This window comes from Cavia porcellus, unplaced genomic scaffold, assembly GCF_034190915.1.
Source record: "Cavia porcellus strain 051 isolate PalLab524CR breed Dunkin Hartley unplaced genomic scaffold, mCavPor4.1 scaffold_22, whole genome shotgun sequence".
Taxonomy (NCBI): Eukaryota; Metazoa; Chordata; class Mammalia; order Rodentia; family Caviidae; genus Cavia; species Cavia porcellus.
The window spans coordinates 63,547,412-63,558,472 of NW_026947505.1; the positions used below are offsets into that span (position 1 = coordinate 63,547,412).

General features: G+C 37.3%; 1 long non-coding RNA gene across 1 annotated transcript; it reads left to right on the forward strand.

The window, feature by feature from the left end:
- Positions 1-2,316: 2,316 nt before the first annotated feature.
- On the forward strand, positions 2,317-10,784 carry LOC134472208 (uncharacterized). Its single transcript, XR_010042081.1, has 2 exons — positions 2,317-2,715; positions 6,134-10,784. It is a non-coding gene; the product is annotated as an uncharacterized LOC134472208 (long non-coding RNA).
- The last annotated feature ends 277 nt before the right edge of the window (positions 10,785-11,061 follow it).

Here is an 11,061-nt window from a genome sequence, read left to right on the forward strand (position 1 = left end):
GCTCTCTTGTCGGTGTCGCTCCCGGCCGGCAGGAACAGCATGCAACAATATCTGGTGGTGGTCAGGCTTTTCTTTATTCTCTCCTTATACAGTCTGCCCCGAAGCCTCTACCGGTCCGCTCTCCGCGGCTCCTTCCGTGCTTCTTCTCTACAGTCTGTCCCGAAGCCTCTACTGGTCCGCTCTCCGTGGCTCCTTCCATGCTTCTTCTCTACAGTCTGTCCCGAAGCCTCTACCGGTCCGCTCTCCGCGGCTCCTTCCGTGCTTCTTCTCTACAGTCTGTCCCGAAGCCTCTACTGGTCCGCTCTCCGTGGCTCCTTCCATGCTTCTTCTCTACAGTCTGTCCCGAAGCCTCTACCGGTCCGCTCCCCGCGGCTCCTTCCGTGCTTCTTCTCTACAGTCTGTCCCGAAGCCTCTACCGGTCTGCTCTCCGCGGCTCCTTCCATGCTTCTTCTCTACAGTCTGTCCCGAAGCCTCTACCGGTCCGCTCTCCGCGGCTCCTTCCGTGCTTCTTCTCTCGTGGCGGGAGAGGCACTCACTTTTATAGGGTTACAGTGGCCAATCAGTTCAAAGCGCGCGATGCGGGCTGATTGGCTAACATCAGTTGTTGCTAGGCAGACTATCTTACAGGGCGGGTTGTTTACCAAGCAGGAAGCAGGAGATAAGCGCCATCTTAGCACACTCGATGGGAGGGGTAATCTAGCTCAGGCTTTGCTCTTTCTTACAGGCCTCACGTCCACCAAGTAAGGCGACCGGGCTCGGCCGCGGCTCCCAACACTCTCTTCTGAGTTTTACTATTAAATATGTAAATACTATGTAAAATCTCTACTTGGTTGTGCCAGAGACACTTCTACATTTCTGGTATGATCCAAAATCTGTCCTCTCAACCTCCGTCCTCAGCCTGCCTTATCCACGTGGAAACCTGTAGCCCTTCATAATGCTTCTGACTCGGAACGTAGGAGGTGCTTTGAAATTCCCTCTCTCTTCTCATTCCCTTCCCTTCCCTTCCCTTCCCTTCCCTTCCCTTCCCTTCCCTTCCCATTTCTTCCCTTTTTCTCTTCTTTATTTTTAACTTGCTTTTTCTTCCTTTTTTTTCTTTCCTATTTTACATTCTTCCTCCTCTCTCCTCACCTTGTTTCTCGCCCTCTTTTTCTCTCAGTCTCTCCCTCTCTCTCCTTTCTTCCCTTGTGGATCTCAGAAACTCATCATTTATCATCTATTTGTCTTTGGCCCAACTAATTTATAGACCAAACAAAATTTACCCTATGTCATAGCAGCTAAGTTGGAGGCCAAATTTAACAAGATCAAGCTTTCTTCGTAGTTGTTTTTGGTTTTTTTTTTTCCCTGTTCTTCAGTATTAGGAGTGGGAACCCAGTGCCTTAGCACTTGGCTGCCTCCCCAAGTAGGAATTCTCCAGACAAGGTCTGTCTGAGTTCCTAATTTGCCCAGGCTGGTATCTAACTTGCTGCACTCCTGACAAAGCTCCCCAGAATGCTGCCTAACATCACACTTGGCTAGACTTAAGACTGTGACCCCTGTTTTGCTTGTTGCTTCTTATCCTAAGTTTTTGTAAAGGATTTGATATTGCAATTAAATAATCATATACATTTTCATATTTTCTAAATTAAATATTTTAATTTCAATCAATTAAACTTGCCATCTCTTTCCTTTACCTACCGCTGCTCTTTAGAGTGAACGGTACTAGTTAGACAGTAATCAGCTCCAGCTCACAGTGATCTTCCTACATTAGCCTTCTGAGTGCTGGGATTACAGGCTGGCACCACAACACTGGGCTAGTGTTTCAAAGCTCTTGGGAAGAGGTGGGTGGGTTGAGAATACATTTGTCTTTGTTCATAGGATACATTCATGTAGTTAGCAAATCACTCATGTAAGGAGCTAAATTAATACTACCCATCCACACAAGCAAGGGTGAGTTCTAAGAATATTCAGTCCCACTCTGCCAACTCACTCAGCCTAGTAAAAGTAGCTGATGCAGAGCTCAAGACAAGAAACAACCTTTTCCTGTGGCTTCCAAAGCAGATGTATATGAATATTATAGGACAAACTAGACTAAAAATTCACGGGGACTGAAACAAGCCTGCACAAGAGACCTTCCAGTCATCCAACATGCTCAAGTATAAATGAAAGGCTCATCTCTCACTGTGCTAGAGTCAAAATGGAAGTTCTCTCCTAACAGGAATGTGCTAGACCATATAGCAAATGTAATCATAAATCCTTATAAATTTACCATGTTTTTCTCCCATTCTTTTTTTGTTTGTTTGTTTGTTTGTTTGTTTTTGAGAAGAATGATATGAAATGGAATTTTTCAAATATTTATATTTCAGGGGAAATCTTGTGATAGAGCTATGTGTAGAAGAACTACACATAGTTTTTGACATCCCAGCATATGGATCATACATCGTACTGTCTCTGACTGATACTGTCATTTCCAGGGGAAACAGCGTGCAACATTTTGACCAGTAAAGGAATGGCATGAGGAAATAAGTGTTTGATGAAACTTCTGCATGCATTAACTGATGTCAGTGTATGTAACATGAAAGGGGTTTGACTATCTATTTAAATTACTTACAACATTTGAGCTGCTCTGTCTGTGTTTTGACTTGTTTTTTCTTTCCCAGAAGAGAACAACCTCGCTACAGCTAACTTCCCTCTATTTGTAGACACAGCAACTGAAGCACATCCTAGCCCCAGATGATGGTGAGAAATTCAAAACCACTTGTTTTGATTCTGAAGTCCTGATTGTGTTTACTATGGCAAAATGATAAAATTTATAATTACTCATGAAGATTCATAAAAGGTTTTTCTACCTCAAATCAAAGGTCAATATCATTCCATGATCAAATGATACTACAATATAAAAGAACTTAAGTGACTTAAAAAATACCCTGCTTTGTGTAAAGTGAAGCTAGCTCATAGATATTATTGGTACCTGCTGAAGAATACCATATGTTCTCTTACTATTTCATTAATGCAAATTTCAAGACTTGTGCTGCTTAAAACTTAGCAATTTTTTACTAAACACTTTAGTGAGAATCACATTTTCAAATTTGTTTGTAAATCTTCGAAAGTATCAATATGTCAAGGCAGTCTATTCTTCAAACTTTGCCCTTGAAAGGTGATATTAGGCCTTTTGAAAGCAGCTAAAGGAACCAAAGTAATCATGAATGAGAAAATGAGTCTCTGGAATAATAATTAAAACAGCAACCAACTGAAAGATCGTGACTAAACAAGGCGTGACAGGTAGTGGAAATCAGAAACTGAAATTAATCAAAATATGAAATAAGTTCCAAAATTTAAAGCACCCTACAGAAACCTCAAAGGTATGAATATGGTACATTTGACATATATTTCCCCTTAGAGGCAGTCAATTCACAAATATTAATGTAAGACTAAGACAAAGGATTTCTTACATCTAAATAAAAACAAACTAATAAGTAAACATTATGAAAAATTTATCTTAGCATTATATGAAGTAAAACTTAAAATTTAATTTCTATGTAGACTACAGAAACTCATTTTGGGGAAAGACTGAAATGTAAGTATACTTTAGTATTGAATAGAAAAATTTCAAGTATGAATAATATAGGAAAACAGTAAAATGATACAGTATTTTGACCTTTACAGGATTTTGAACATTAACAAATATTTCACTAACATTTTTAATAAGAACAAGATTTGCAGACATGAAGTTGATCATTTAGCTTTAAGCAAAGTGAGTAAGGACTGTGTGTGGAATGGAAATAGGAACCGTCTTGTCCCCGAGGGAGACGGTGATGAAAATATGTGACAGCTACAGGCGTAGGCAAAAGGAAACCCAAAGCAAAACTGAATTTAACAGAATAGAAGTAGCCTCAAAACACGCATGGTCTTTAAAAGTAAGGAAAATCTACCTTATACCGCTACTTGATTTCCCTATTGAGGTTTATTGATTAAAACAAAGGAAAATAAATTGAAAGGATATTTTTTTTCATAAACTCAAATGAGTGCATTCCCAAATTTTTAGGTCATTGTAAATACTATGAGTTCACATCAAAAAAGATAAATGATATTACATAGAAAGCATGATTGCTAAAAAAAAAATGAAGCTTAAATGAAAAGTTTAAATTTTTTCACTGGAGTCACTCACATTTCACACCAGTAACAGTTGTACTAATGAAATTCGTAATAGTTTATATTATGATAACTGGCAATATGATTTTTCATCAATGAAAACATCAACTATAAAATTTTTCCCTTTGTGTCATGAGATTAAGATTCTTTTGAACATCCAGATCTCAACATAATCAAGAATTTTGGCCATGTAAATGCTTTGTTAGCCACACTGATGATTACTAAGGTCAGAATGACCACATCACAAGTCTAGGTGAGTGCGAATATTATGGAAAGAATATTATTATAGAAAGGACTTGATTTTTCCCGATTCTTTAAGATATTACCAATACTTTGTAGAGGGACATATACACAGAGATAATAGTCAGAAACAAGCAAATGCCAACAACTAGGAAAAATTTGTGTTATCAACCATAAATTATTTTTCAAAAGTGGACAAGAAGGAAGAAAATGTTATTCCTCACAGTACAGTGCATGCTGTTGCTAGTGAGTTGCTAATGACTGTCACAGAGGTCAGAAAGTACAGAAAGAAAAATGCACAGTAAATGGGAGTCAAGAGTAGAAAACGGCGGAAGGAGGTGACGCAGGCAGCCCCACTGAAACCCAGTGAGGCATCTCCCACATCTAATTCTAAGAGCACTGTAGTATTTCTTTCTAATTGTCAAAGACATTTGGGCCTCTAGATCTCATAACGGTGGACGGGAATGAATGGATTTAGGCTTTGGCTACAGTAGTCATGATAAAGTTCAAGTGTTGCATTTATTCCAAGAACCTCACCCAACTTTTTTCTTACTGCTGCACTGCAGAAATTGGAATTAAACCCAGAATCTCGTCACATCGAGCTACATCCCCAGTCCTTTCTTAATTATGAAAGAGCACTTCAATAAGTTGCTAAACTGCCAAGTCCAGGCTTGATTTATATGCACCATCACATTCACCTCACCTATCCATTTGAAGAACTTTGCATGTATTTTCTGGAGGTAAATTACATAGTCTTGTTCACTTTCACTTACTCAGAAGTCCCAGGATATTTTCTCCTAATAAAAAATTACTAATCATTTCAAAACAATTATATTGTATTCTAGATTTAGTACTGATGACACTGACTTAATTCTTACTGTCTGAAAATTGTAATAGTACTACTTGCACTCAAAATTATCACCATCCTTCTTGTTATGGTTTATATCTATCTAGGTGATCCTACAGTCCTTCTGTCACTCATGTCTAACTTTCTATTTGTGAAATCACCTATGATTTCTTATATTTGGGAATATTATGTTATGCTCTACCAACCAACATTTTTGATTATAACTTGTTATCCATCTATATTCACTACAATGCTGATGAAACTTTTATGATAGAAGTTATAATACCGTTTGAATGTCTACTTTGTATGCTTTGATACTGTGACTTGAGCAGCTATCTCTAAGATGATAATGCGTAATCTATTAACTGGTGATCTCTTACTTTTTTTTTTTTTTTTGTAGTTCTGTATTACTTGTATCCTTACACTGCTTTGTTTTGTTTTGTTTTTTCTCTTTTTCCTTTTAAATAAAATTTTAAAAAAGAAGTTATAATACCAAACAAATTCAAGTCTTTAGGATTCTGATGATTTTCTGATTTATTAACGAATATCTAGAAATTGATAATTGTTTTCCATATTTAGAAGTAATATGGCCAAAAATTCAATAATGTGTAGTTTTGTCTCATTTCATCAAAAGTATTATTATTGTGTCATATGACTGGAATTATTAGAATATTGTAAAGTAATATTTTTAATATTAACCTAATAATTCTGTTAACAGGAATCTCTTACCAAAAATACTATGAAATAATACAAAATAATTTCTCAGCACTTAATTGCCATAATATAAAATATTCATACTCATTTGAATGAGCTCTAAATTAATTTTTTAATAATGTATCATTTATAATTCCACAAACACTTGTAAAGGATTAAGTCTTAAATCTCATGAATTCTAAATTTTTTTTTATTTTTTGCTAGATTTAAAAACACCCAGGTCTCCCAATATTCTAAACACAAATACAGCTTGTTTTAGAAACAAGAAGAAGAAAAAGAAGAAGAAGAAGAAGAAGAAGAAGAAGAAGAAGAAGAAGAAGAAGAAGAAGAGGAAGAGGAAGAGGAAGAGGAAGAGGAAGAGGAAGAGGAAGGAAAGCTTCAGGTTCTTTTGGAGGTGGGGTGGAAATTCATTAATGGGGAAGGAATAGTTGACTATTTAGAGGTGCAACAAAATGCACAGCTAAATTACATATAACTGTCTGAAGCTGGCTTACTACTGTAAACACTCTTGAGTTTTCACAGTTTCTCTTATGAGTTGTGACAAGATGACAACAAAACTACTGCCTTAATTACATGAAGATTGGAAGGTATGTAACAACCCCTCAAGATGACTGAAGGAATTTCACATGCAGTACAAACTCAAGACTAGCATTTAAATATATCCAGATAAAAAAATTTAAAGCTACATGGAGACTACAATTTTGATATCCTTCTCTGTTCTTCGATATATGCTACTGTTTAAGTTTTGAACCAGAATCCTGTTAACTCTTTTTAGCAAAATGGAAATATATTTTCTGAAAGTTGGTTACATCCCTTGTTGGAAATCTTTGTTTTCTTCACAAATTATTGAACACCATAGTCATTGATGATATAAATGATATCATTTTGCTAAGATTTTTTTCAACCAATAACGTTATTTTCATTCCTTATTGGGTGAGACCTCACACATGACTAAACTTATGCTCGTCAGTTTCCAGCACTCCATCCTTCACTGTTTCAAGGTGCCATTTCTGATCATGGTAGCTCTTCACTTATAAAGCAGGTAAAGGAATAAATACACATCATTCTTCACAGTACAGTAGTTCTTTGACTTCCAGAATCTTCTGGACTTGGCCACTGCCCAGTTGTGCTATTTTAAAGACCAGCGACCTTCTGACTGCTGCATGGAGAACTGCCTCACAATTCCTCATCTGTGACACGTGGTTGGAAGCTGCTCAGATAAGAAACCTTGCGATGTTCTTATTGTTTCCTTTATTCATTTATTTCCTTTTCATCTCTTCAGTTCCCTGCACAGCAACAATTTAGAAATCTGGCTGCTGCCATTCACTCTTGGAAGAGCAACAGCCTATGAGAGCTGTGCTGCTCTGAGCAGCAGGGCTTCTTTCTGTACCAGGAGGTGGGCTTAGGTTTGAGTAGTCCTGTCTTGCCAGTTAGTGTAAATGGCTTGTATTTGGGCCAGTGAAATGGAGGAGACCATTTCTGATGAAAGATTAGACTGTAATGAAGGCAAGAATCAAACAGGGCAGTGAAACACATCCCTAGCTCATGACTGGATCATCCATCATCACTGAATGCCCCAGGGATCTGGATATTCATCACCATTAGTGAACAACGCTAAAATCACAAAACACATATCCCCAAAGAAAGTGGGTCATTAGTGTGTTCTCTGAAGTCAAAAGATTTCATCTCTAACTCTTTCTCATGTTAAAAATAAACCCAGGCATAATAAAGTTTTAAGGAGTTTATTTGCATAAACAGCCATTCATGAATCAGGCAGCCTCAATTCAAAGGTCTTTTAGGAATTTATTGAGGAAACACAAGGGAAAGGCTTTTGTAAAGTGAGAAGGAAAAGAAAGGGAAGGGAAGGGAAGAGGAAGAAAAGGCAAGAAACATTTTACTTGCTTCATTATTACCTTATTTGGTCTATCTTACTAGAATATTCCTAGGTATATTGTTTGCTACATTTGATTGTCGTGTTTTTAAAAATATAGGTATTTACAAGAAATAACTCAGATTAATTTTACCTGTGTTTTCAAAAGAAGCACATTCAAAATTGCTTCCATGGTTTGCTCACCTTTTCCAGCTCAAAGAATTCTCAACTATAGTATTTATTTTAATTTAGCTAAATAATTACCCTTTTTTGACATTTTATTGACTGAACTTAGGGGGTCGTCAACTATTTTATGTTACTCTCAGCCACCCCATGTTGGCTTTTGTTTTTGTGGTCATCAGAAGGTGGCACAGCCAGATTTCAGAACAATTTGAGTGTATGTAGTTTTCTGCAGCCTGTTCTGCATGGAGATCATCTGATGAGTTAGCGACTGCTGGAAAGCATTTAACATTCTTAAGAGATTAGAACACAGAGAAGACATTATCAATATGACTACTATGAGAATGATATCCAAAAGTCTGGAAAATACCACAAAGCAGAGGTGTGCTGGAGCCAAGATTTAATGAACTAAATAAATCATTGGAAGAAGCATTACATTACTGATGAAAAATTTCCATTCTTTAAAATCTTTTACATTTTGACTAACAATCCCTTCTGCTATGTCTATTACTTTCTCCTGTGTACTGTGTTTCTGAATCTTCAACATGCTCAGGTTGTCTCAGTTTCCATTCAGATATGGTATAAGTGGTATCTAAAAATATTAAGTGTAATAAAAATAACTAACTTTTACTATCTACCATAAGTAAGTACCATGTTGGTTTTTTATACGTATAAGCACCTCTAATTCTTACGTTATATTCATTTCATATATGAATTTAAATGAGTAGTCCAAGGTCACCTGTTAATAATTAGCTAAGGTAAACTTCCATCCCAAATCTCTTAGAATTCATTGTTCATATTCTTTTGAACACTCTGTGCATCCACTAACACAGTAACACTACTTTTTTTTTTTTAGAGCAGAGTATATTTATATATTTATTGAGGGAAAGAAAGCTTTTGTCTAAGAGAGAAACAGAAGGGGTCCCAACTGGGTTACCCAAGACTGTCTTTTCTAGGGACATTTATAGAACCATGAAGTGAGATAGCTCAAAGATGGGGAAAATTGGGAACTGGAAAAGAAGATGGGCATAGGATGGGACAGATCCATGGTCAATCAATAAATTAATTGTTCAGGAAAAATTGACCAAATCAGGGCCAAATTAGGAAGTAAATCATGTAGCAAGTGAGCATTCTTACAGAACAATGACTTTTTCTGTAGGGGGCTGGGATCCTGGTTCCCAGCTTTTCAAGGTGATCCATACCTATTTAGAATATCAATCCCCAGAACCTAAGAAGATAGCGGAACAATAAACAACAGAGTAAACAGCCTCTCTGAGAGAAACACCCCAGATGATAGAATACTGGAGGAGACATGAAGGAAGGAAGTGGTTCTCCTCAACTCAGGAAGAACGTAAAGTGAGAATTGAGGCCCATAGAGACAATTAAAAAAAAAAAGAAAGAAAGAAAGAAAGAAAGAAAGAAAGAAAGAAAAGCTTAAATAGAAGAAGCAGCTGGTAGCTGGTAGTGCTTTTACCCAGAGTCAGAACTGCCATGTGAGAAGAACTACTGAAACCTGGGGATGCATGGTAACAGTGAAACTGGTAGTTGACAAGCCCAAAGGCCTCTGCAGGGAGACAGTGGCAAATGGGAACCGTGGGGCAGGGAACTGCACTGGCTGGCAGTGAATGTGGGGGACTCAGTCTTCCTGTGGGAGTGGATGATTAGCCAGGGACCATTTTGGAGTTGGGCGGGATAAGCCCAGATCCAGAACTGAAGCCAGCTTCATTCAGCCACTCCTAGCTCAGAACAGACTGGTGGAAATTGCTTGGACTGAGTCCAACTCCTGTGCACAATGCAACAGCCATTACCAAGGTTTCTCTACAGTTGTCCTCAAACAGCTCCACCCTGCTGTATGCACTACATCTGCTGAGGATTCCCTGTGGTTAACCAGCTCAGGAGGGAGGTGTCAGCCTGCCCCACTCCTGCTCACACTCTATCAGCCATGGATAGCCATACACCAGTGCACACAATGGTCACCATCAGATATCCCTGGCCAGCATGAGCTAGAAAATGCAAACAGTCTCACTTCAGAGAAATTGTAGCCAATACAGGAAGTGCCAGGGACCCCACTAACCATTTATCTGGAAGAAACCAGGAACATGACAAGAGTAAGAAGCAAAAGGCAGTCTCTGGCCTTCAGCCCACACAATACTAGTCAAAGAGATATAAATGTGGAAGAGATTGGGTGTCACAAATCTGCAGTTTCTGAAGCAACAGCAACTGAAATAAGTAAATAAGTAAATAAATAACTTCAAGAGGCTATAAAAGAACTTTGAACAGAAATACTATCTCTTGTAAAAGAAGCAATGAGAAACATAATGAAAGAATTGCTAAGCGCTTCTAAAGAAGACACAAGCGGAACAATAGAGGAGCATAGAAAAGTGAGGGAAGCCTTCAATGAAGAATATAAAAACATTAGAATACATGAAACAGATTCAAAGAGATTACCAGGTAATTAAAAATTCCATTGAAAGCTGGTAAAACTGCTTGAAAGAAACCAAAGATAGACTATCAAATTTTGAATACAGGTTTGTAGCTTGTGATCATGAAAGGAAAGATCTCTTAAAAAAAAAAAAAAAAAAAAAAAAAAAAAAAAAAAGAACCAGGAAGTAACAATACAAAGGCTAGAAGATGACAAGAGGAAGGATAACTTACGAATAAAAAATGTGAGTGAAGATGCAGGGGTAAACACAAATGAAATCCAAAGGCAGTTTACAGAAACAAAGAAAACTTCCCAAACTTAGGAAAAGGAAATGATATTCAGATAAGTGAGGCATACAGCACTCCAATCAGTTATAACCAAAATAGATCTATACCCAGACATATAATAATCCAGATCCCAGAAGTTCAACACAAAAACGGAATACTAAAAGCTGTCAGAGAGAAAAAAAAAAAAAAAAAAAAAAAAAAAAAAAAAAAAACAGATCATCTGTAATAGAAAAACCATCAAAATCATGACAGACGTCTTGACACAAACCATCAAATCAAGAAGAGCTTGGTGTAAAGCATTCCAATTACTAAAAGAAAATAGTCTCTAACCCAAATTGATGTACCCTGCAAAACTATCTTTCAAAATCAATGG